The sequence below is a fragment of the Triturus cristatus genome, chromosome 7, assembly GCF_964204655.1.
Source record: "Triturus cristatus chromosome 7, aTriCri1.1, whole genome shotgun sequence".
Lineage (NCBI taxonomy): Eukaryota > Metazoa > Chordata > Amphibia > Caudata > Salamandridae > Triturus > Triturus cristatus.
The window spans coordinates 670,155,288-670,181,803 of NC_140590.1; positions in this window are offsets into that span (position 1 = coordinate 670,155,288).

Sequence of the window (26,516 nt, forward strand, 5' to 3'; positions counted from 1 at the left end):
ACACACCCCTTTGAGTCCAGATAAAGAATGCATAGACTAGAGGAGAGACTGAAAGTACTAGTAGGACAAATCAATCAGTGAGGGGTGTCGCATCTATCTGTTTGTGTCTTACACAGTCAGCCAATTATTTAAATCAAACACTGGCTATGGGCGGCCCTGCGCCAGAAAGGAAACAGTGTGATTTAAAACAGTAACCCCACCTACAAAACATTAACAACATTGCATGTAATGTAGAAAACTATATTTAATTTACCCTAACAAAAATAAACTAAAAACCCACAAAAGCTGACCCACCCCCCTCCCTAACCCCAACCAATGTCCGTAGGAAAGTCCAGGAGAAAATAGTAGTCCGAAAAGCAAAAACCCAACGCCCAAACCAGTTCCCACCCACCCAAACAAGAATTAAAAAAGGGGCAGAAGACAGGGACTAAGGTGTGGGGCGGGACTGAAGGAGAACACGCATCTGCTCCTCTAAACGGGCGACGCGGCGTCTGAGGGCGCGGCAGTTGCAGCCACAGTGGGGGGCACCAGAGATGGCATTGCAGTGGCGGTGGGCAGCCGCCAGACGGTGGCGCCGTACCGCTGGAGGGCGATGGCTGGGGCCCGGGGCACTGGAGGAGGCCACCAGCCACCGGTATTCATGCTGGATTGCCTCCAGCTTCCGGCGCCGTGCCTTGGCGGCCAACTCCTTACGATTGAGTTTAGGAGTAGCTGTGTATCAAAAAGAAAAAAACAAGACAATTGTAAAATATACTCTTAGAAAAACAGTAAGACAAGTTAATTATTTATACACATAGTGGCATGGTAGAGTAGCACTATAAAGCACAGTAGTACATAACATTTTAAATCTCACCCGTCATTCTTCCTTCCACTCGTCTTTCACTTTTTAGTTGAACAGTGCACCAGGTGCCCTTCTCCATAAAACTTTCAAAGCGGAGTTGAAATCAGATAGATGAGGCCATTGGTTACTCAATACTCCCACTCCTATGCCAATTAAGGGGATTCTAGTCTTCTAGTTCACTCTTCAAACGTTCACAACAACTCATACTTACTTAGGATATCAGATGGCGGGCGGACTTTGTCCGCCCGCCATCCTCACGCTAAAAAGGGTGGGGTCCTGTGGGGACAATTAGGAGGATGCGCCCGGCACAGTGGCGGGCGCATCCTGTTTTTTTTACATTCTGGTTAGCGGTGCCGAAAGCAATGCTAAAAATACATGTTGTGCTGCTTTTCCAAGCACAACATGACAGGCCCCATGCGGAGCCTGTCACATTTTCCTTTGAAAGGCAAGGGGGGTAACATAGCATAAGTACCCTCCATGGGGGCCCCCAGGCATACTCTGCAATGTCTGCATGCCTTTCCGTGGTGGACGGCAATGCCACCATGCAAAGGCATTCCAAAATGCAGATTATATGACTGGCGGTGTGTTCAGAGAGACACCACCACCATATTGAACCCTTTTCCGCCTGGTCGACATGTGGGGGGTCTGACTCTTTTCTACAGGGATGCGGGAGGTTTGCCCCTGCGGTGTCTGCAGTGAATACCGCCAGCCCGGCGGGGGCAATACGCCCGCCATCCTAATGGGGCCCTAAGTCTCAACAGTGCAGTATATATACAGTACACTCTTGCAGTGAGTGTACTGTCAAGTTCAACAATAGTTAAGGATTATGAATCTAACTTACCACCGCCTGCCACCGGTGCTGCCACTCCCCCTACCACTCCATCGTCGGTATCTACAGCAACTGCTGCATCCTCTCCCTCCGCGTCGCCTTCACTGGCCCCGACAATGGTGGTCGGTAGTGCACCTAGAAAACATTACACATTTATTAGGCGTCATATACACCTCCCCCTATTGATCAGAAGCAAGGTTGAAAAATGAGTTAAAACTAACATACATCACTAGTACAAATCAGGTAGTAGTAGAGTAGACACTAATAGTTATGTATGGTCCCCCCTATGGTCATTCTAGCCTTTGCTTAGTCAGCCCAAGCCATGCAACCATTTTACCTTTGTGTCTTTTATTTTTGCACATGTGACGTTACCTTGCAGCTTTTTGTATAAGACACCTTTGAGCCCACATGACCTGCCTCACACTGCTACTGTCTACGCGCTGCATACAAGCGGTCAACAAAAACATTAACAAGCCACTTTTTTATGAAGTACTGGTGTACTGTTAGTCTATATAGCTTATCCATAAATGCTACACTTTTTGGCACGGCTGAGAAATGCTTGCAAGTTGCAATATACGAACGCGCACCATTTCATTTTTCGCATTACAGACGGAAGATTCCCTTCTAAGAACCAGAGCTTTGCAGAGCTTATGAATGATGCAACAACTACCAGTACTAGGTTCTTCTAAGGTGAGGGGTCCCTTCACTCAGAGATCTCCATTTATACATTTATATAAACTAAATTCCTAGGGGATGGTGGTGCTGCCTTCCACCACTGTTCAGTTATCATGATTTAATTCCCAACTGTAAGTAAGTGTAACAATGTTTATTGTTTTAATGTTATTGATTTTCCGGTTGGTGCTGTATTATATAATAGAACAGTGTACAGAGCTTCTCAATTCAAAATAAACATTTTGAACTTACATAGACTTGGTGGTATTTGGTGTGGACTAACTTACACAAGTGAGAAAATTAAAGGAAGGGTGTGCATGTGCATTGCTTCCACGACTGAGAGGTCGGGTGTGTTATGTTCTTGGTTGTCTACTTGTTGGGTATCTTGGGGGAAGGGTTCGGAGACCTAATAGTTATGACAAGTCAGTACTATAGTCGAGCAGGGGATTGTGGTGGGTTCTGAATTTCTGATTGAGGTGTGTGAGGAAGGTCCAACCTACCATCACCAACATCCTATTTTCTTGTGCAAAGGTCTGTATGTGCAAGATCCCTACAACAGTAGTAGTATGTCCTTTAGGCTATCATATCAAAATAGTAATAAATCTGGTTGGGCATTTGTTGCTGTGAATTGTCAAAGCCTCAAGATTAACAATGACTCAAGATCAATAAGACTAGAAGTAGTACAAGAGGACGACCCAAAGGACTGGACTCAATGGCTAGAGCTACTGGTGAATCTGAGTTTCATTACAACCTTTCAAATAAAGAGTGGCACTGACCAACTGGGCAAGCTTAGCTACTACAGTACAGACAGACTGATAGTAGTAGTAGTACTGAGAGTCATCATAGCAGAGGCAGGGATAACAAGATTTTTGAAACCATACAGATCGAAGGATAATTGTTGGTAAAAAATAGCATTGGGAAACTGAAACAATAGTTCGTGAAAAATATGGTGCAGTAAAAGTTATGGAATAAGAAATATTATTAAAAACAAGAAGACTTACTGGGGCCAGCAGAGGAGCCCTCATTGGTGTCCTCCTTGTGGTGGTGGTCTGACTGTCCCGCCGACTGCCCACTCCCTGTCTGTCTGCCCCTGGGTGCTGATGAACAGGAAAGATATAAGAAAGAGACAAACATTGATGGATGGTGTCAAACAAATACAATATTTTTAAAGAACGGTCAAAAAACACTTATGTAAACAACAATTTAAATAACTAAATTGACCGATCTCATCTGGTTAACAAGTAGTATCGGGGGATTTGCGGATCGACTACTTAAGTTACTATTTATCAACAGTAATCCAGTCTTCCATTCTGATTCCAGAATACTAAGTTACAACTAAGCCTAAGTACGACGTACCACCCGACCTAGACCACCTATTCCAGGCATGCCAATTGTACATTAAGTATGCATTTCCACTTCTTTTATTCCTCAACAATGCATATGGTCAAATGGAGGACACATGACTACATTTTTTGTATACACCAAATTTTGGGTTGATTGATTGATGCTGATGTTCTGCTAGTGCTAAGCCAATTACCACCACTCATTGAACAAACTAGAAAAGGTTCTAATAAAGACTGGCGTACTAGCAGCATGTCACGTAACTGAGGGGGCATCACGCATACCACTAACAAATTAGAAACTCATACAAAGTACCTAAACCTAAGTATCAATCCGCCCCAATCTCTTAGTGACAGGACAAAGTAAGGAGTGGACTAGAGTCACTGTAGCATTACGTAAATTAATTTCTCTAAAATAAACTCTAACAGAATCACGTTAAGCTAGCTCAAACGCAAAGTTGCAAACAAGTAAGATTAGTAGTAGCGCAGAGGAGCTCCTGTGTCAGACTTTTAAATGTAATTAACCTGGAATGTAAGCAGCAACATTCTAGCTGGTTGGAAGAAAAAAAAGATATTCGCAATATATAACACAGAGCAGAAGAACAGACACAAAGTAGTAATAATTAAATAGTTACTCACCAAGCCCCGGGACCTCCACTTCTAGTAGGTCCAGCAGGTCCTGCTCACGGTCCAGGATGTCGGACCACCGGTGCGTCAACTGCGTCTGGGTGCACCGGACCCCAGAGCAGCGCAACACTGCCAGGCGCACCGTCCCCCACCGCTGCCGACGCCCCGGAGGCCGTACCCGGACCCAGGCCTGCCACCAGCTGCCAGGGTTGAGGGGAGGTGGCGCTGCACAAAGAAAATGAGTGCAGCCAACTCCACCTCCCCAAATAAGGCCCGTGCCAGCACCCCTTGTGGGCGCCGCCTTCCGCAAGGAAGGTGGTCGCGGATCTGGCTGCGACGACGAGCCCTACTACCCTTTGACATGGTTCTGGGACGGGGCGGGAAAGAAAAGGTAATAAAATTAAAGAAGTAAAGGAAATAAATAGCAGGCAATAGAAAGAGTAAAAAAGTAGCTAAAAAACAAAAAAAAAGGAGACAAAAACAAAAAATATAGAAGCAGGAAAATAGTTAGAGAAATAATAATTAAGAAAGATAAAAAAAAAGTGGCTTTAAACAAAGGATTGAAAGATGTAGGGAGGTTTCAAAATCAGGCTCCAGAACCATGCAATAGAGTGAAAAACAAGATGGCCGCGCCCATTGCGACCACGTGCGCAAGTTCGCGCGATATTTTCTCCCCGAGCAAGCAAAAAGCAACGCAATCAAGTAAAAGCGTTCGCGAACAGGAAATATCTACCGCGAACGGGCAGGAACATGCATTGCGCGACCCGGAACAAGAAGTAAACATCGCGAGAGGGCGGGACAAGTGAAAACAAGATGGCCGCGTCCGTGAGCAACTGCATTGGTAAGTTGGCGAGCCGCGATCACGCGAAAAATACCACGAACAGGCGGGAAAAAAACTTCCACGTCTTCGCGATATTTCCGGCGTGTTTGCAGAGATTTTTAGCATTTTCGCGATAGTTTGCGAAAGTGAATTTCGTAAATTCCGCCCACCATGGCAGACACTGAACATTGTAAAATAAACAGATGCCACATTTCAGGTGCCCATGAAGAAACTGCGGTCAGAAAACATTTAAGAACAAGCAGATTCCACCGTTCAATGACCTATGTGGCATGCTCAGGTAATAGCAGAGTTAGACACTTCTTGAAATCTGCCTTTTTCAAGAGGCTTGCTGCTGCACGCTGCACAGCATGCTGCTACTTCAGTTAATTGTGCCGGACTGCTGGGTAGTGCGTGCGTGTGTTCCTCATAACGATATGCATAGCAGCCAAGGTTTCAGATTGCTATGTGTGGCCTTTTCATAATTTCAGTGTAATTATGAGTTACATTTCAACAAATATGAGTGACACTTTCTTGTGAGCAAAATCAAGAAATGAAGACGAGGGAATCATATAGATATCAGAAATTGCACCCATTTGAGTATAGCTGCTAATGTTTCAGATTGCTTATGTGTGACATTTTCATAGATTCAGTGGATGTATGAGTCATTCAACGACTAAATGTGTGGCACTTTCCTGCGACCAAAATCATACAAGGAAGTCTATGGAAATAGACAAATATCAGAAATCACACAAATTTGAGCAAGAAGAAAGTCGAACTCTGCAGCAGGTGCAGTTAAAGCTATTATTTAATTTTTAAATAATCAGCACCCTCCACCCAACCTCCGCTCCAGTTAGCAGCTGAACCACATGTAACAAAGAGATCTCTGTGACAAATGCAGCAACCCACTGAGTTATCCACATACAATACAGTTCAATACACTACAATATGCTGGTAGACTTTCTTTGCAGTAGGCATATTAACCCTTTCGCTGCTTTATGGTCAGAGAGAAAACTGCGAGTAGACAAAACTCTGACCTCTCTCTCGAGGGGGAACATTAATCACCTGACTCACCTCTAACTTAGCAAGTCTCACTGTGCTGGGAAAATAAAGGCTTATGCTTCATAGTGCCACTGTCAAGCACGGATATTAAACACTTTTTCACTAATAAACCAGCAAAACTGTTAGTTGAGACAAAACTTTCATCTTAGATGTCCCTTCATTTACAGCACAGACAGACAAGTTAGTGTGCCCATTTCCAAGGCACACAGCTATCTCGTGCTGGAGTCCCCTCTCCAGTCTTGTAACACAAACTTTTTAAATGTCAGCAGTAGCAGTTTAATAAATGAATATCTGACTTACCTGAATCTCTTTACAGCTGTCAGAATGATTTACGGAGAGGACCTGCAGGTGTGGCTCTGCGTGGCTCACTACCCTGTCTCTTGTTCTCAGTCGGACAGCGTGCCCTGCTGCAGTGCAGCCTCAGCTTGTGCCACCTGCTCCCACTACGAGACTCACGCTGGCTGGCGTGGTGAGTCCAGGGCATAAGTTGGGCTCTGCCTGGGCAGGGCACGCACAGCAACAGCACAGGTCCAGGTCAGGAGGAGGTGAGCAGGTGGTCAATCCTTAAACACCGTCTTCCTCCTTTAACTCTAGGCCTTGCAGCAGGCCAGGGATTTATTTCCTGGGTGCTTTGGGGCCCGACTGGCAGGCAGGATATTCAACATCCTGCCACAAAATGTGCGCCGACAAGACATGGCTCCTCCGCAACAGTGTGTCCATGTGGGACCTGACATGACCCAGGGAGCTGTAACAGAAAGCAGGTTTGGCGGCGCTAGTTTAAAGAGCACCTTAGTATAAGTAAGTAAGCCTTCAATGCCACATAAACAGTCTGGGTAATTAGTCCGGGTAATTGATGCGTTTCGGTAGGAAGATAGGTGCCTCTGCAGAGATAGTATTGTCCGGGCACCGACCCTCCCGTAAAGTACAGGAAGTGTGTGAATCCTCAATCCGCTGCTCCTGCCTGCCCCGGAGAACATTTATATAATGAAAGCAATACCCTGCACTGACTTTCCACTCAATACCCGGAAGTGCTGCACCTTTTCAAATCAAGCGAGTGCACTATAGCAGGCACAATTCATCTTACAAGAGGAGCAAGTTTAACACTGTGATAAGGATCTGTGCCAGAAAGACAGAGTTTCAACAGTCATTTATATTGGCTGACACTACACACACACGTTGTGCAGCCGTTGATGTGAATTGTAACTTGGCCCTGACTTCTAGACCCAGCCCTGATAAATAAGGGCCGGTGCTAAGCACCGGAAAGCACCGGCACACATTAAGCACTGTCCCCAGTCACAGATCTGGGTTTAATCCATAGTTATTTTGCTCACCACGCCACCCCAGTTCAGACATGGCCATATGCAAATCAGTCTTGACCCTGTGCCTCATGGGAACAGTCCAGCCCGAACTGCCAAGCCATATCTTCCCTGGGCCGGAATCAAGCATCCTAGGACCGGTTTCGGGGTTTTACCCCTCTTCAGACAGGATAGCTTGACTCCAGTGGCGTAGTGAGCACGGGACTCACGTCTGGGCATACCCTTCCCACATAGGGCGAACAGCAAAACACACAAGATGATGGACGGAATGTTGCACATTGGCAAAACATTCACCCCCAGTCACAGATATGGGTTTAATCCATCGTTATTTTCCTCACCACGCCACCCCAGTTCAGAGCAGCCTGAAGGCTACGTTTAAGAATATGCAGCCATATTCATTTGTGAGGATGATGTAGGATGATGTGGAGGCCTGGGGAGTCTCGCTACAGGATGTCCGACATCCTGTCACCCAGGTCACACCCACATCATAAGAAGTGAACTAAATAATCAGAAAGTGTAGGGTAGTGGAAGAATAGGGCAGGAGGTGACCTCAGTACTATGTAACGTTGGTATTTAAAAGCCGTGGATTCTGCAGTGCCAGTGGTAGGCATGCTCAGGGACCCTGCCCTTTTTTTCTTTATTATTATTTTCTCTCTTTTGTTTTTGTTTTTTAGCAAACTGAGCACTGGTTACATAATGTTGTCACTAAATAAAAAGGGCCCTTCAACTTCAAAAAGTCAATCAGTCTGATCAACATTTCCCCAAAAACTCTTGCCACTGCAAATTAAAAAAGATAGAATCATTTTTAAGTCGCAGGGAAGGTCAAAAGAGATGTTTTGGACAATCAAATGGGTTTTGAATTTTCTCTACTTCAAAGGTTCTATTCAAGACGTAAAAAAAAAGTCTGCACTGCTTTCTTGGATTTCTCAGAAGCCTTTGATTCAGTGGATAGAGATAAACTATGGAAAAAGCTGGATTAACTATGAATGAATACCTGTCGTTTTGTGACTCTTCAGATGCACCTGGTAGTAAGTAGGTTACATTGAGTAGGTGCTGTTTGACACATATGGTGTTAAGCACTTTTCTGAAGCAGAGGGAAACTGGACAGCTCTTCTATCAAACTTGCCTCGGAGTTTTTAGTTGAAGTCAGGGATCCTGGACTTGGCACACAATGTGCGCCTTGAAGCTGTAGTTGGCATCAATGCAGATGATCTTGTTTGTTAACCCAGATTATTTTCATCAAGCTAATCTTGGACTTTATTTTGCTTGCAAGCATTGAGAATTTGAATAAATACTCTTTTGGCTGTTTTCAAATTGAAAAAGACCTCAGATATCTCGGGGTCCTATCATGAGGGGCTTCCCTACTTCAGCACAGATCCGAGCGCCGGTTTTCATGCCCCTGAAATGTGTAAATCAATTACTTTAATCGAATATTTCTCAGAGTTGGTGCATTATGTTAAATAGCATAGCTCAGAAATAGAAAGAGGCAAAATATTGCCCACTGTTTCAGAGCTGTAGCATCTGAAAATAAAGTTCTAACTTGTGGAAATATCAGGTTATTTGAATAGACTTTTCGTACTTCATGCACATAAAACAGGTGCTCTGCTCTGCACAGATGAATGGGAGCCTACCCAGATACGACAGTTCTACAGCTGAGCATTGTCTGCTCTGAAACACAGAAAATAGGACTTCTCACTCAACTCTGACACAATAACCCAAATGGTCCAGCGGTGCTATGGGATTTCAACATCAAAGTGCAAATGTAACTGATGACATAGCTCTGTTGCCCTTTGAGAGACTAGAAAAGATAACTGTTACAGGTAGTTGCACGAATAGGACACCTGCCTGTGCCTTGACAGTCAAATAATTATTGATACTTCAGTCACCTTTGTGATTGTTGATTATACAAGCATTACTAATACCACTAAAGAGAGAGTCGGGGGAAGAAAAAGCAACCCTACTGTCCCCAAGTACAATGCAACAAACACAAAAGAAGTAGGTTGCCTGTACCCATCAACTGGGCAAACAGATCGTGGTAAGATTTGGAAAGTTGAATACTGCAGTGCACGAATGGTCTAAGTAGAGGCCATCCTTAATGGAAGAAGATGCCTCACACACAATATTGTGTCATGCTTCTTCATAGGCATTCTCTCACCACACTGGTAAGATGGTGCTACCAGGGCAGACTCAACCTACGCAAAGACTTGGCGAATGGAGGAAGTTCTTGCATAAAACTTACAGGACAAAATCGGGATCCAGTTCTATTAAAAATACCTAGAGGTTCCTTGGTTATCACCTTTATTAGTGAGGACCTCAGGTACGTTAAAAATGAGTATGTTGATGGAGTCTACAGAGCATATTGTCTCTTAGTCCATCCTCTAATAAGTCAACATGTTTCTGCCCACTCACAGAGCCTAAAAGGTCTGAGGTATTCGTCAGGGCTGTTGGATCCCTATGAAAACGCTTTTGGCTGTTCAGTACATCTATTGCATGCTAAAGTGGGGGAGTACACCTAAGAGAATGCCAATGATGAAGCATGACACAATATTGTGTGTGAGGCATCTGCTTCCATTAAGGATGAACTCTTCTTAGACCATTCGTGAACAACAGTATTCAACTTTCCAGATCTTACATGATCTCTTTGCTTAGTTGATGGGTGCAGGCAACCTACTTCTGTTGTGTTTGTTGGATTATACAAGCATCCCACTTCTAAAACTCTCTAGCCAAAGGCATTGAGCTCATCTATGGATGCATTAGCACCTTAGCTGCTGAGGCTTTTCCACCCACAGTTCTGGGCCTTTTTGATGTTTGGGACAGTTTAAAAAAACGTATCAAGGCCAAATATGTGTCTTTTTTCCCCACATTTTGGGTTTCTAAATGAACCAAGGGTATGTGGATCCAAGAAAATTGCCTAAATATAGCAAACATTTTGTATTATTATGAAAAATGGTAAAGAACTGCTGTGCAAGAAAGCACACCTTTTTGTTTTATAAAATTGTATCAACAAAAGGTGTGCTGTGCTAGGATCACCCTCCTACCATCTTTCAAAAAGGAACAGAACTGTAAAAGTAAAAATAACAGTTTTTGTGGTTTCTACTTAATTTCAGTTTGTATTGGAAACAGGTGTGAAATGCAAGGGTGAACCCACAAAACCTATACAGTTCTGAACATTTTTCAAAATTCTAAATTCAGTGATGGAAGATTTGGTCTTCCCAATGGAAATTAACCATTCTAAACCAAACCTGGAAAAAATAAGAAAAAAATAGAAATAGGTGACAACAATTTCCTCTGTAACCTTTTGGCATTTTGAAAAAGTAACACACCGTTAACCCCTTCTATGCTCATGACGGAGCAGTTCCGTCATGAGCCACGGTGGGCGTGTGCTCATGACGGAACTGCTCCATCATGGCACCCACCCATGGGGGAAGCGCTGGCGCTCCCTCCATGGGCAGCCCATCTAGCCCCCACAAAGGGGGATGGCAGCGGAAGAGTTTCCGCTGCCACCCCGACACCCCACATGCAATCTCATGACGTCAGCACACAAAGCGTGCGCAGACGTCATCAGGAAGCGCTGGACGCACTGGAAACCATTTGTTTCCAGCGCGTCCTGGAGGAGCCGGTAGGTTTGTGTGCTCCGGTGGCACGGGGGGAATTCGTAATGTATTGAGGCACCGGGAGAGAGGAAAGAGTATGTCCTCTCCCCTGATGTCTCAATACAAGGCATTTCTGCAGCACGATCGTGCACAGCGTCGCAATCGTGCTGTAGAAATGCCCCCACTAGGCACCAGGGATGATTTTTTAGTAAAAGGAAGCGACCCCTTGGGCAAGGGTCGCTTCCTTAAGGGGGCATCTTATTTTTTAGACTTTTCTGCCTCCCCTGGGGCCAGATTGCCTGGGTGTTTTTGGCATTTCTGACCCCCGTGGGGGGGGGGGGCAGAAAAGCCCACTAGAGCTAGGGAATGGAAGCGACCCCTTGGGGAAGGGTCGTTTCTAGGGGCCTCATGTTTTTTAAAATGTGTTTTCTGCCCCCCTAGGGGCAGATCGGCCCGTGTATTTAGCCTTTCTGCCCCTAGGGAGGCAGAATACCCCACTAGACACCAGGGAGTCGTTTATTTATGTAAAGAAAGCAACCCCTTGGGCAAGGGTTGCTTCCTTATGGGGCACATTTTTTTTAAAGACTTTTCTGCCCCCTCTGGGGACAGATTGCCTGGGTTTTTTGGCGTTTCTGGCCCCAGGTGGGCAGAAAAGCCCACTAGAGCCAGGGATACTTAAAAAAAAAATCGGAAGCAACTCCTTGGGGGAGGGTCGCTTCCAGGGAACACATTTTTTCAAAATGTGTATTCTTCCCCCCTGGGGGCAGATCGGCCCGTGCATTTGGCCTTTCTGCCCCCGGGGGGGGGGGGAAGAATACCCCACTAGACACCAGGGAGTTCTTTAAAATTTAAATGGAAGTGACCGCTTGGGCAAGGGTCGCTTCCGGGGGTCATTCATTTTTAATGTGTATTCTGCCCCAACTGGTGGCAGCTCGGCCTGTTATTTTGGCCTTTAAGCCCCCGGGGGGGGGCAGAAAACCCACTAGGCACCAGGGATTTTGTTTTATGTGTAATGGAAGCAACATGGTTGCTTCCAAGGGTGTAAAATTTGGTTAATGGTTTTTCTGACCCTCCTGGGGACCGATCTGCCCCTTTATTTGGGCCTTTTTGCCCTAAGCGGGATAGGGGAGGCAGAAAATCCTACTAGGCACTGGGGATTTATTTCTTTTGCAAGGGGGGCATATTTCTGTCTGCTGTTTTCTGCCCCACCCTCTGACAAGCTCACCCGACCCCTTGGGCAAGTTCACCCCCCATTTTTCACAGCCCTATTTGAAGGTCCATCTGGCAGATTGACCATTTGGATAGTGACATAGCGTATTATAATGTTAATTGTTTTATTTCTTGTGAATTGCAATTGTAATGCTTTTTTTCTCCCTTTTTGTTCTAGTTGAAAGCTTTTGCTCTTTAGACTGTTCCAGGTTGCGGTTTCGTTACTTTGGGTTCTGCGGTTTGTGTAGTTGCTTGTGTTTGGTAAGAGACTTTTTTTTATACAATGTAAATGAGTTTCATTTCTCTGCATGAATGTGTTTTTTTGCAAATGGTGTAATAATAGCAGTATGTTTGGCTTCTGTTTTTTGAGTGCCAAAACTTTTTGCATTTGTGCTCGATGTGTATTTTGCTGTCTTGTGAGTAATTGGTTTTGTTTTTTTCTTTCTAGTGGGATATCGTTGGATTTTGCTGTCTCTCTGCAGAGTAGGTGCTGGTGAGTGTAGCTATCTCTTGCAAGTGAATTGTATAGTTTGAGTATATAGATCTTTGTGATAAAGGCACACATTTTTTTTACTTACTTATTTTCTTATTTTGCACAGAGTTGGTTGTTGTTGACTTGTTTGTGCTGTCTCCTTTCTTAGTAAGGATAATGGCTAGGCACAGGATTACTGCTCAGCAGGTTGCTGGTATGCTCTTTGAGTCTTCCTCTAACCATGGTTCAGAGACTGACTCTGCATCTGAGGCAGAGGAGGGAGCGGAAGATTCAGGCAGTGAGTTTTCTCTCCACATCGAGTAATCGGATGATGAAGCTACTCTCAGTGGGGATGATTAGTGAGGATGAAGTGCCTGTTTTCGAGGAGGACATTGATGTGCAGCAAGAGGCACCTGGGCTGCAGCCTGGGGCTGCAAGGCTTCTAGTTGGAAGTGATGACCTCTGGGTTGCCCCAGGCATGGTGCAGCCGGCATTGCCAGACTTTACTGATGTTCCAGGGTGTGAGTGAATACAGAATAATTTTTGCCTGTCGCGGGTACTTGGGCCTCCCACACGAGTGAGGCACCATTTTTATCGGGAGACCTGAGGCAACGCTGGGTGGTAGGAAATATACGTCAGCCCGGTGATGCCACAACTTTCCCACACAAAAATGTGTGAAACAAAAGTGATTTTTCTTCAGCTAAATTTCAGGTTTGCAGGGGATTCTGGGCATTAAAACTTTCGGAGATCCATGCAAGCCATACCTCCCTGGAATCCCCCGGGTGTCTAGTTTTCAGAACTGTGTGGGTTTGGTAGGTTTCCCTAGGTGGCCGCCGAGCTCTGGGCCAAAAAGTCATGGGACCCCCCCTTGCAAAACCAGGTCGTTTTGTGATAGGCAATTTTGATGTCTCCTCAATATGTTTTGGGCCCTTGCCTGTCGCGGGTACTTGGGCCTCCCACATGAGTGAGGCACCATTTTTATCAGGAGACCTGGGGGAACGCTAGGTGGTAGGAAATTTGTATCAGCCCAGTGTTGCCACAACTTTCCCACTCTAAAATGTGTGAAAAAGGTGATTTTATCAGCTAAATTTCAGGTTTGCAGGGGATTCTTGGTATGAATACTTTGGGGGATCCACGCAAGCCTACCCACACAAGTGAGGTACCGTTTTTCTCTAAAGACTTTGGGGAACATAGGGTGTGTGGAATTGTGTGGATCTATGCAGATTCCAGAACTTTCCACTACAGAAATGTGAGGAAAATGTGTTTTTTGGACAATTTCTTAGGTTTGCGAGAGATTCTGGGTAACAGAATCTGGTGAGAGCCAGTCAAGTCATCCCAGCCTGGATTCCCCTGGGTGTCTAGTTTTAGAAAATGTATAGGTTTGCTAGGTTTCTCTAGGTGACGGCAGAGCTTGGGTTAAAAAAGTACAGCTATGCCCTTTGCAAAAAAGGGGTAATTTTTCACTGTGAAAATGTGGGGTGTCCACGTTGTGTTTTGGGCCGTTTCCTGCCGTGGGCACTAGGCCTACCCACACAAGTGAGGTACCGTTTTTCTCTAAAGACTTTGGGGAACGTAGGGTGGGTGGACATTTTTGGATCCACGCAGATTCCAGAACTTTCCACCACAAGAATGTGAGGAAAATGTGTTTTTTTTTTACAATTGTTTAGGTTTGCAAGGGATTTTGGGTAACAGAACCTGGTGAAAGCTAGTCAAGTCATTCCATCCTGGATTTCCCTGGGTGTATAGTTTTAAAAAATGTATAGGTTTGCTATGTTTCCCTAGGTGCCAGCAGAGCTAGGGTTCAAAAACTACAGCTAGGCACTTTGCAAAAAAAGGGTCATTTTTCACAGTGAAAATGTGGTGTGTCCACGTTGCGTTTTGTGTTGTTTCTTGTCGTGAGGACTAGGCCTACCCACACAAGTGAGGTACTGTTTTCTCGAAAGACTTTGGGGAATGGGGGTTGGGTGGAATTTTGTGGATCCACACAGATTCCAGTACTTTCCACCACAGAAATGTGAGGAAAATGTTTTTTTGGACAATTTTTTAGTTTAGGTTTGCAAGGGATTCTGGGTAACAGAACCTGGTGAGAGTCAGTCAAGTTACCCTATCCTGGATTCTCCTGGGTGTCTAGTTTTCAGAAATGTATAGGTTTGCTAGGTTTCCCTAGGTTCCGGCAGAGCTACGGTTAAAAAACTACAGCTAGGCACTTTCCAAAAAAAGGGTAATTTTCACTGTGAAAATGTGGTGTGTCCACATTGTGTTTTGAGCCATTTCCTGTCGCAGGCACTAGGCCTACCTACACAAGTGAGGTACCATTTTTATCGGGGAAACTTAGGGTAACACAGAAATGTAGAGCAACTGTTATTACCTATTGACTTTCGATGCATTTCTGCCTTCCAAATGAAAGACTATGTGTAAAAAAGAAGTCATTTTGAAAAATGACCTATAATTCTCATACTAGTATGGGTACTCACAATTTGGGAAATGTGCAAATATCAACTGTTTCTAAACTCTATATTTTGTTTCCATTACAGAAATACATAGGTGTCTTTCATACCGATTTTTCCATGTATACATTTTCCCACAATAATTGCTATATACCCGGTACATAATAAAAAAACATTGCAAGACGCTGCTCAGTTATTAGCGCTGGGTTCATCGGGTTCTTGGTGAACCTACAAGTCCTATATATCGCCACAACCAGAAAAGTCCAGCGGATGTAACGGTATATTGCTTTGAAATAGCTGTCATAATTAGAAGTTACAGGTGAAAACGTTGACACAAATGGCTGGTTTTTTCAACTAATTTTCAATTTTTCCTATATTTACCTGTTTGTTTCTATGAAGAAAACTTGAAGGATCTACACAAATGACCCCTTGCTGAATTCAGAATGTTGTCTACTTTTCTAAAATGTATAGCTTTTCAGGATCCAATATTGCTTTCACACCCATTTCTACCATTAACTGGAAGGAGGTTGAAAGCACAAAACATAGCAAATAGCTATGTCTCCAAAAAATGCCAAACTGTGTAAAAAATGTTGGTTTTCTGACAAAAGTCTGCATGTCCCTGTAAGCTGTGAAGATGATGATTTTCAGCACCACAACCCCTTTTTTGATACCATTTGCAGGGAAAAAAACAAGCTTTTATCTGTAGCCCTTTTTTCACATTTTTCCCCAAAAAACCAACATTTAGCTGTATTTTGGCTAATTTCTGGGTCCCCTCCAGGGGACTCCACAACCCCTGGGCACCTTTAGAATCCCCATGATGTTGGAAAAAAACAACACAAATTTGGCGTGGATACCTTATGTGGACAAAAAGTTACAGGGGCCTAATCGCGAACTACCCCAAATAGCCAAAAAAAGGCTTAGCACAGGAGAGGAAAAGGCCTAGCAGCGAAGGGTACTCTGTCAGAATGTTCTGCTCAGAGGGATATATAGGATCTTATTTACAAGCCCCCTGCGCTATCGTAGCATCACTTTTTATGATGCTCTGGCGGCGCAGATTACAAAATCATATCTATTAGGTCATGCAAATCCACTGTGCATGGCTTTGGATAGCCTCATAAAAGTGGAGTGCGCAAGGCAGTGCAAATCGCTATGTTGCCTTACTCTGCGCTTGGGAGGTGTTCCAAGGGTGTTGCGGTGGGTTTTCTCACGTAACACCCATGGATTTTGGCGCTGTCCCTGATTTACAAGATAATGTACACCTGGGAATGCGCCAAGTTCTTAGGCTTCCCGAGGTGAGGCAGTACGAGGAAAAATATCTTTATTTCTCCTTATTGTCCCTCATTCCATGTGTGCTGCATTCATAGAAAGAGGAAAACGCGTCTTAGGATTGTTTCTGTGCCGGAAGGTGCCCCTTCCTGCACAAAAAAAGTCCTGCCACAACACAGGCACCCTTGCACCATAATGCAAGGTTGCCTACGTTGACACTAGGCTGCCGAAACTGTGCTAGCACGGGGAAGGACAGGAATGCACTGTATTACATAAATACAGGGCATTCCTGCCCTCACACTTTGGTGTAGGGCAGTGCAGGAAGGTTACTTGCTTCGCTGCCCTGGGCCAAATCCCTGTAAATGAGGGCCATAGTGTTTGGTGGTTGTCCAAAAATACACAGGACCTAGAGTTAACAAGTGAGTTACAGCTCACAGTAATATTCCATTGTGTACCAGCCACGTGTTAATTCACATGAATAAATATAATGAATGAAACATTTGTATGAAGGAAACCTAAAGATCTTTAAACTTTTCTCAAATTTATGAGTTTAGGAATAATGGTCATTTGTGAATTTAGTTACCCATACTATCATGTGATTCAGAAGGCAGTTTGCAAAATGGGTTATTTTTTTTAAACTGGCTGATATTTGGAAGCGCAAAATTTGAGAGAAAAGCAAATGTTCCTCTATTCTGTGTTTTCATGCTATTCCTGATCAAAAAGGTACCCCACATGTGGGGCTGGGCCTATCGCATAAGACATGATAGCCCCAAAATACAACATGGAGACAGCAAAATATTGCCTTGAAAACTGACCCATTATAGTACTATAGGCAGCTGCCTTATGTGGGACCTAGCTTGGCTGCAACTGAAGAAACCTACCAAGCCCAGATTTTTCTGAAAACTAGACACCAATGGTTGCCCAGGGTGCTGTGGCTTACATGGATCCCTCTACGTTTCAATGCGGAGAATGCCCTGCAGCCTTCACCTTTTGGCTAAAATCACACATTTTCCTCACTTTTGCATGAAGGAATCTTTCGGAATTGATGGGGATCCACAAAATTCCTATCGCCCTACATACGCACACTTCGCCCGATAAGAACAGTGCTCCAGTTGAGTGGCTGGCTCTATCACCCATAACATGACATGCAGCAAAACACCAGGTGGAAACATCGACTTTTCATCATGAAAAAGTAACACTTTTGGGCAGGTTCCCTGGTCAAACAGGATTACTTTAGAAGCCATCCCAGAGTCATAGGATGATCATCCAACTACTTTAGAAGTGATTTTCACGTCATCAGACATCATCAAGCTCTTGAAGTCATCAGCAGAGTTTAGAAACTTCAGCCTGATGATTCAAGAATGACTTGAAAATGAGTATCTGATGACTTCACAAGAAGTAATTGTTTCTGATGACCTGAGGATGACTTGAAAATGAGTACCTGATGACTTCACAAGCTGTGATTGAACCTGATGATCTCAGGATAAGTATTTGATTACTTGACAAAAGGAAATTGTTCCTGCTGATCTGAGCATGACTAGAAATTGGGTTTTCAATTATTTCACAAGCACAGCTGAACACTTGAAGAGCCAATTCACTATTTTGCTCAATTTTTATGTTTAACATGTTGACTAGTTGGATGATTTTGTAATTATTTGCTTATTACTGGACAATGAACGCCATTTAGATATTACATAATTTTTTTAATTATCTGCAAATATGCATAATGTCTGATTAAGAAAACTGTGTGGAGTCAGTCACTGGTTAATTAGGACTGGGGGAAATTTGCATTATGCCTGCATGATTCTCGTAATGTTGGGAATATTCCCAAAATTATGCTATTTTGCCAGTATGTGTAAATATGCACCATTCATGGTAAAACGTACAGCAAACCCTCCCATTTGTGGTTAACATTTACCGCTAATGCATAGGACTAATAATAATGTTAGCACCTGTTGTTCACTGTTCATTTGTTTAAATGTGTCCTTGAGCCAAAATACCGAAAACTGATGCTGGGGCAAATTTCATGCTAAAATATAGCATGAAACGACAGATGTCCACTTCGCGCAATTACGTGTAATTTCATGTAATTACATGAAAGCAATTTACAAAAAATTTGCGCAACCCTAGATACTATTTTTTGGTCTTTATTGACTTTTAAACCATTCGAACTGATATTAATGGGTAGAAGCAAGCATTGGGTGTTAAAAAGATCAATGCATGATACTGATATTGATAAAAAATCGGACACTGTGGGCAGAGCTACTAATATTAAATCGCAAAGAACTGAGCAATTAGCGTGTAGTGTAGGGTGTGTGCACATTTTAAAAGGAAAAAAAGGCAAACTATACAGCACGTTTCCGTTACCAAATCCACTTGACACTTTAATTTGATGTATGTAAAGACACACATTTTGGTTAATAGCAACTGTGCAACATTTTTATGCGCTCTCATACAGAAAGGAAGTGGACTAAAAAAAATTAGAAAACATACACTGGGTGAGTTACACCAAAGACACAATGTGTAGAATTCATTACTAGACATAATAAACGCGAATTATGCTCAGTGAGACACACCACTTCCAGACGGCATGCCCGAGGCGCTTTGTATTTCATCATGATCTGCCGGGGTAATAGTTTGGGGTTGATTATCTCTAAAGATAGGCATTTATGGTATTTACTAACAATAAAGGCCAGACTGTTAGGTTTTGGGGGTCCTGTTGTTTCTGAGAGCACCCGCCCGTCACAGAGGGTAATTGCTTGGATTCTGTGGGAGTGCTGTAAACACAAGGCCTTGATGAAAATGCCCATTAGGTCTGGCAAATGTCATGTTTGGAGTCGGTGCTCGACTCCCTGCGCGTGGTCTACGCTATGGTGGCACCAAGCAGCTTTTCTTTGAAATTAAGTGAAAGGATGCAGCGTGGTAGCGGCTGGACCATAGTGCCAATGTGTGTGCATGGCTCTCAGCTGCCTAATGGTGCAGTGGTGCTAGTGAGAGGGATAGACATGAGGGATAGACATGACACTTTCCTACTCTCCCTGTTATGCAACACATCCCATTAGGGTGCTGCACTTCGTTCAGCGACAGTTTTGTAAATCTGGGCCTAACATTAGAACTCGTGGCATTGCAAAAAAATCTTGGTATTGTGTAAAAAAGGCATATTACATCCAAGTTGCCTGTTTTTTTCAGGAAAGTACATTGAGGAGTTGGTCCTCCAAAAGTTTTCCTACCAGCAAATCCATATTCGTAAACTACTAGTGGGACCTTGCGAGGCAATATTGGCAGTCGGCTAATGTGCTCCTAACATGGAATTGTCAAGGTGTAATCCAACCCGGAATTATTTATTAGTGATCCACAGGCAATCTATATTATTAATTAAATCATCTGGGAGTAATCTACACTTGTCCTTCAATTGGATTAAAATCATCCAAGAATATTTCACAATCATCTGAAAGTCCTTATGTAGTCATCATTTATTAATCCACACTCATTCTGTAGTTGTCCTTAAATACTACTGAGTAATCCATGCTCATTTTTGAGTTGTCATTAAATCATCCTAGAGTAATCTACACTCATACTGAAAATGTGATAGGGCCATTCTAAAGTAATCAATAGCCATCCTGAAGCGGTTATAGGATCGTCCAGGAATAATCAACAGTCATCCTTAAATTGTCTAGAGCCCATCCTGAAGTAATTCTCACTCATCCTGAAGTTGTCACTTAGTATTCGTGGAGTTGTAAAAGGTAATCACTCCCTGCCAGTGGAAGTCATCAGAACACCATCCTAGAGTAGTTTTTGTGATTACAGTAAGAGTCATCTCATTTAAATATTCTGCCCTATGGGCATACTTCAGGATGGCTTGGGATGACTTCCCCTGATAATTACAGGAATAGCCTGGCTGAAGTCATCGGATGAGTCCAGAATCACTCCAGGATGATCTTCCTTTTTGACTAGGGTTGGGTGCCTGCGATTTTTGGATTAGGCTCAGTTGCCACCCAGAGAAACCTACTCTCTACTAAATCCATATATTTTTTAAAAGCAGGCACCCTGGACACCGAGAGAGTCCGGAGTGATGTGAAGTATGGGATTCCACCACAGTTTTTTTTACCCAGAATGCTTTGTACATCTCAAACGTGGGCTAAATTCACATTTTCTGCTCCCTTCTGTGTGGGAAATCTATCGGGATCAACAAACTTCCTACCACTCAGTGTTCTCATGGCAATCCCCAAGGAGGGTTCCATAAGTGAGAGGTGATAGCTGCTTTCTCCCACACTGATCAATTCTCAGAATGCAAGGGAAGCTCTGCCCTAACATCCTGAGTTTCAGTTTAAAAAAAAAAGAAAATCATCCTGACGCTGGCAAAATAAGAATTTTCTTTGTCAATGTGGGTGGCGAATTATTTACTTCCACTGCACTTCAAAGGTAATGTGGAGGAAATGAACTGTTCATCCACTGCATTCAAGTGGTCAAACAAAGTATGAGATCTTGGAGCCAAAGTACAAACTGCCAATGATAAAGAACCCCAGAGTTTGCTGACATAAGGGAATACCAAGCAAACCAGCTTCAGCACAGTTGATTGTGCTGGCATTTGATAATGAAACGGTCTTCGTGGGAGTCACTCATTGCACAGAACAGGCGTATCAGTGAAAGCTTCTCAGCAGACAACCAAAACATGTACAGTGCAGCCAGCATCAGTGCAAGAGTGCGTTAACAAACAGTAGAGGTATACCATGACGAGCAGAAGTGCAAACACCCTCTGCTGACTGAAATTATAAAGTATTGCCAGCAGGACTGTACACTTCACATACAACATGAACAGTACAATACATCCATCAGGTGCAATGCTCCTGGACTAATACAGAGCAGGGCAAAACAGACAACGAGTGTGCACTTTTGTCTTAATGGGATACGATTTACATTTTAGCCAAATACAGTAAAAGGTTTCTTCACACCAGAAAGTGATGTCATAAATGACGTCATAGAACATATTATGAGTGATGCAATATGTGAGGTCATAAGCTGTGCATGGTGGGGAGTGCAAATTACAATTAGCTTTACTAACTATAACTGGTGAATTTCAGTATTTTGTATTTAGTTCAAAACGTTAATGTGGTCCATGACTTTTCATCTAACTATAATGTCACTTTTACCTTTGTTTTTTTCAGTGGATATATACAGGAAGTGATGCGGTTCTCCAAAGTCGAGGGCTATGGAAAACTAAATCTGCACCTCATTGTGAGCTAATAACTCAGTGTATCGGTCAACCTATTACACCAGGAGAGACCGGGTCACTTGTATCCAAATGCTCTAGTAGAATTACAAAGGAATGAGCAGGAACATGAGCAAAAGCAGGAGTGTGAACATGAGTATGAACCTAAACATCAGTGCCATAAAAGTGTTGTCATGATCAGTGTAACTCACCACTACACTAGCACATATCCATGATCACTCTAATATTCCTATAAGGTGAGGAGAAGTGGATATACGAAAACTGCTGGGAGAGTGATTGGAAAAAGGGGTGGGTCAGGGTCCATGATTTAGAAATAGAGCTTTGAGCCGGGCGCCTAGGCACTGAATTCTATTTACAGTTGAATGCAACGAAGAGAGTCAAAGCTTTTTAAACTCTCAATGCATGCCAAAATACAGATAACATTATACTGTAGGAGTTTATCAGATAGAGAGCCCTGTGGAGGCCACTAGTAAGGGGAGGAGTAGAGCCTGTATATATTCTGTATTGTATCTGTATTTTATTTAGAGTTCTCTAAATGATTTCTTGTATGAAGCCATACTGAATAACTGTGTTAGCCACGCTTCATGGATTGGTGTCATGTGGGTCCTCAATATCGGAGAATACACATCTTTGCTACCACCAAGAAAGTCAATATCTAGCGGTGCCAATGGGTGTCAGTCTCTCAGACATCAGTGGCATTGTGTCACAATACCAGTTTAATGGAAGGACGAAATGCTAGTGTTAGTCAATGTTTGCGTGGAAGCGGAACCTTGTGCCCCAAAATTCTGTCCCTCCCAAAATTTAATGCACCCAAAATTTACTTGTGGCTCCACTGTGGGTTTGATCTTGCATTAAAGGCCCCTTCCCCAACATTAGACTTGACATATGTGTCACAAATAAGTAACTGGGACACTCAATAACTGAGTTATAGATCAGGGAAAAGTTGATGGGTTATATTACAAAATCTCAAAATCAAGTAGTACAAAAATAAAGACCCAGATATAGAGTACATAATCCAAAATCCAAACTATATTAAGTCCCAAATGAAAAGCAAAATCAATAAGAAATCGAGCAACTTCCTTGAGGAACAGGAAAGTCTTCGGGCTCACCCCCAAAACCAAGGAGTTCTTATACAAAATTCTTGCAAACAAAATTAGAGAAAACTGTAGGTTCATCATGGAATGACTAGAAGTAACCAATAGTGGGAACATTGAAGAATGAATCATCCTCATAAGGCCTTTAACATTATCCCATTTCGAAGACATCTTCGAGCACGTTCAGCAGCACATTGTTGTGGGAAGTTCAATTAACATGCAACATTTCTAAACAATGGACTATAACCAGCATAAGAGTGCTAATCCAGCAAATGAACTACAGCAGAAGGACCTTGGGTTCTTGCCGCGTTAGAAACATTAGAAAGTTCATTCACAATACGTGCACATTTAGCAAAACTACTTTATTATATAATTTTGCCTTTGCTCTGCAGAGTCTTTGAGGTCAGAAGAAGCACAGGGGAACCAGATGAGAGAAGAAAGAGACAGGAATAAGATGACAATGCAGCATCAGAACAGCATCCATGTTAACTTAAAATGGAGTTTTCAGCAAAACATGACCTAAATAAAATACGTAAATAAACATCTGTACATTATTGTAAACTAATTTCATCCGCATTCATAATAGTTCTGTATTCCTGCATTAGATAAATTATTACAATCATTATTCAGCAACATTTATTTTTCAAGAAAATGCAAATTTAAAACACTTTGACATTTACCACACATCTGCCCTGTAAGGGGTAAATGTTGGACATGACCTTAGGATCTGTGGATATGTGGGAGCAAAATGTTGTACTCAAGAATTGAGACACCCCGAAATTTACCGCAGTCAGATTCTCACATTCCTTTGGATCGGAGTTGGTTTTAAACCTCAGTTTCATGAGGCAATGTGTCCTTGTGTTAAGGCACAGAAATACAATCAATTAAATAAATGATTTTATTGCAGAATTCAGGAAAGAATAAGTAGTAACGAGTAAATGCAACGAAGACTCTCAAATGCAGAGTTACACAGAGCATGCAGAAATCAGAAATTATGTTAAGTCCCAAATGGGCAGCAAAATCAACAAAGAAATGGACAGAATCCCTAGTAGAATAGGAAATTCTTGTGGCTCACCCGCAAAATCGAGGTTGTTTATATTTTATTTTTGCACATGAAATTACAGAAACCACAGCCAACTGAGGTCTGTGCAAATGTATCATTTCATCAACAAATCAGAGCACATGAAAAATAAAGGTCACATTGTTTTAACACCTAAGCACTATCCCATTACATGAATTATTATTTAAAGTCACATTGCTTTAACACCTAGGCACTGACCCATTGCATAAATTAGTATTCAACATCCTCTTTGCTAATGTCGTCCAGAAAAGCTAGAGCAGCACTAGATACACAAACAATAATGATTTATGTGAATGAAAAGATCACAGCGACCAAACAGAATGTCCTTGTAAATGTGTCTAGTCATAGTGGAACAGAGAAAAGTTCATCATGAGCAGAATAACAATATCAGTGAGAACAAACCATTACATCTCTGCTTGGCTGTGAGCTGCAGAGTTTGCGAGGAGAGAAGGTGAGTGGGGGGAGAGAGCAAGATGTGTGAAAGAGTTGACTTCTATCTTGGACAAGATGGCTTTTGTTCAAGAATGTGACCTATTTAACATACATGAGAAAAACGCACTTCTACACATCGTAGACACTTTGTTCCTAAAGCAATAGCACTACATCAGAGTATACATGTAACATTGAGTGTGAATATTCATTCTGCTCATTGTTACTAATGATGGACAAAAATATAAACCCATAAAAATCTCTTACAGGCAGTCACAATCTGTGTAGTTATACCTCCAGCACTTGGAGTCCCTGTGAAGCCCTACTTTGAGAAGTTTGGATCGTGCCCAGCACCAATTGTGTAGTGTTGGACCTAACATCCATGTTGTGGTTTTTCCCCAGCCTTTTGCCTTCTATCTTCCTGATTTTTATGAATTTGTTTTTGCTGGTGTTAGGCCTATGAACACTTTACCACTCTAACCAGTGCTAAAGTGCTTGTGCTCCCTCCCTACAGCATGGTCACGTTGGCTCCCACCCAATTGCCACATTTAATTTACGTGCAAGTCCCTAGTAAAGTGGTAATAAATGTACCCAGGGTCCATAAATTAAATGCTACCAGTGGGCCTGCAGCACTCTCTGTGCCACCCACTTAAGTAGCCCTTTAAACATGTCTCAGGCCTGCCAAGTGCCTGTTTGTGCAGTTTAAACTGCCATATCGACCTGGCATAATAAACCTTTTGCAAAAACCAAAGGAAATGATGGACGGAGTGTTGAACATTGCAAGCACTCACCCCCAGTCAACTGATCTGGGTTTAATCCATCACCGTTCTTTAGCCCACTCTGCCACCCCAGTTTAGACATGGCCATATGCAAATCAGTCTGACCCCGTGCCTGAAGACGGCTGAAATGCCAGAAACCGGTCCTAGGATGCTTGTTTCCGGTCCAGGGAAGACATGGCTTGGTAGTTCGGGCTGGACTGTTCCCATGAGGCACAGGGTCAGACTGATTTGCATATGGCCATGTCTGAACTGGGGTGGCAGAGTGGGCTAAAGAACGGTGATGGATTAAACCCAGATCAGTTGACTGGGGGTGAGTGCTTGCAATGTTCAACACTCCGTCCATCATTTCCTTTGGTTTTTGCTTTGTTCGCCATAAGTTGGCAGGGTATGCTCAGACGTGAGTCCCTTGCTCACTTTGCCACTGGATTCAAGTAAGCCTGGCTGAAGACGGCTGAAATGCCAGAAACCGGTCCTAGGATGCTTGTTTCCGGTCCAGGGAAGACATGGCTTGGTAGTTCGGGCTGGACTGTTCCCATTAGGCACAGGGTCAGACTGATTTGCATATGGCCATGTCTGAACTGGGGTGGCAGAGTGGGCTAAAGAACGGTGATGGATTAAACCCAGATCAGTTGACTGGGGGTGAGTGCTTGCAATGTTCAACACTCCGTCCATCATTTCCTTTGGTTTTTGCTTTGTTCGCCATAAGTTGGCAGGGTATGCTCAGACGTGAGTCCCTTGCTCACTTTGCCACTGGATTCAAGTAAGCCTCGGCTGAAGACGGCTGAAATGCCAGAAACCGGTCCTAGGATGCTTGTTTCCGGTCCAGGGAAGACATGGCTTGGTAGTTCGGGCTGGACTGTTCCCATGAGGCACAGGGTCAGACTGATTTGCATATGGCCATGTCTGAACTGGGGTGGCAGAGTGGGCTAAAGAACGGTGATGGATTAAACCCAGATCAGTTGACTGGGGGTGAGTGCTTGCAATGTTCAACACTCCGTCCATCATTTTCTTTGGTTTTTGCTTTGTTCGCCATAAGTTGGCAGGGTATGCTCAGACGTGAGTCCCTTGCTCACTTTGCCACTGGATTCAAGTAAGCCTGGCTGAAGACGGCTGAAATGCCAGAAACCGGTCCTAGGATGCTTGTTTCCGGTCCAGGGAAGACATGGCTTGGTAGTTCGGGCTGGACTGTTCCCATGAGGCACAGGGTCAGACTGATTTGCATATGGCCATGTCTGAACTGGGGTGGCAGAGTGGGCTAAAGAACGGTGATGGATTAAACCCAGATCAGTTGACTGGGGGTGAGTGCTTGCAGTGTTCAACACTCCCTCCATCATTTCCTTTGGTTTTTGCTTTGTTCGCCATAAGATGGCAGGGTATGCTCAGACGTGAGTCCCTTGCTCACTTTGCCACTG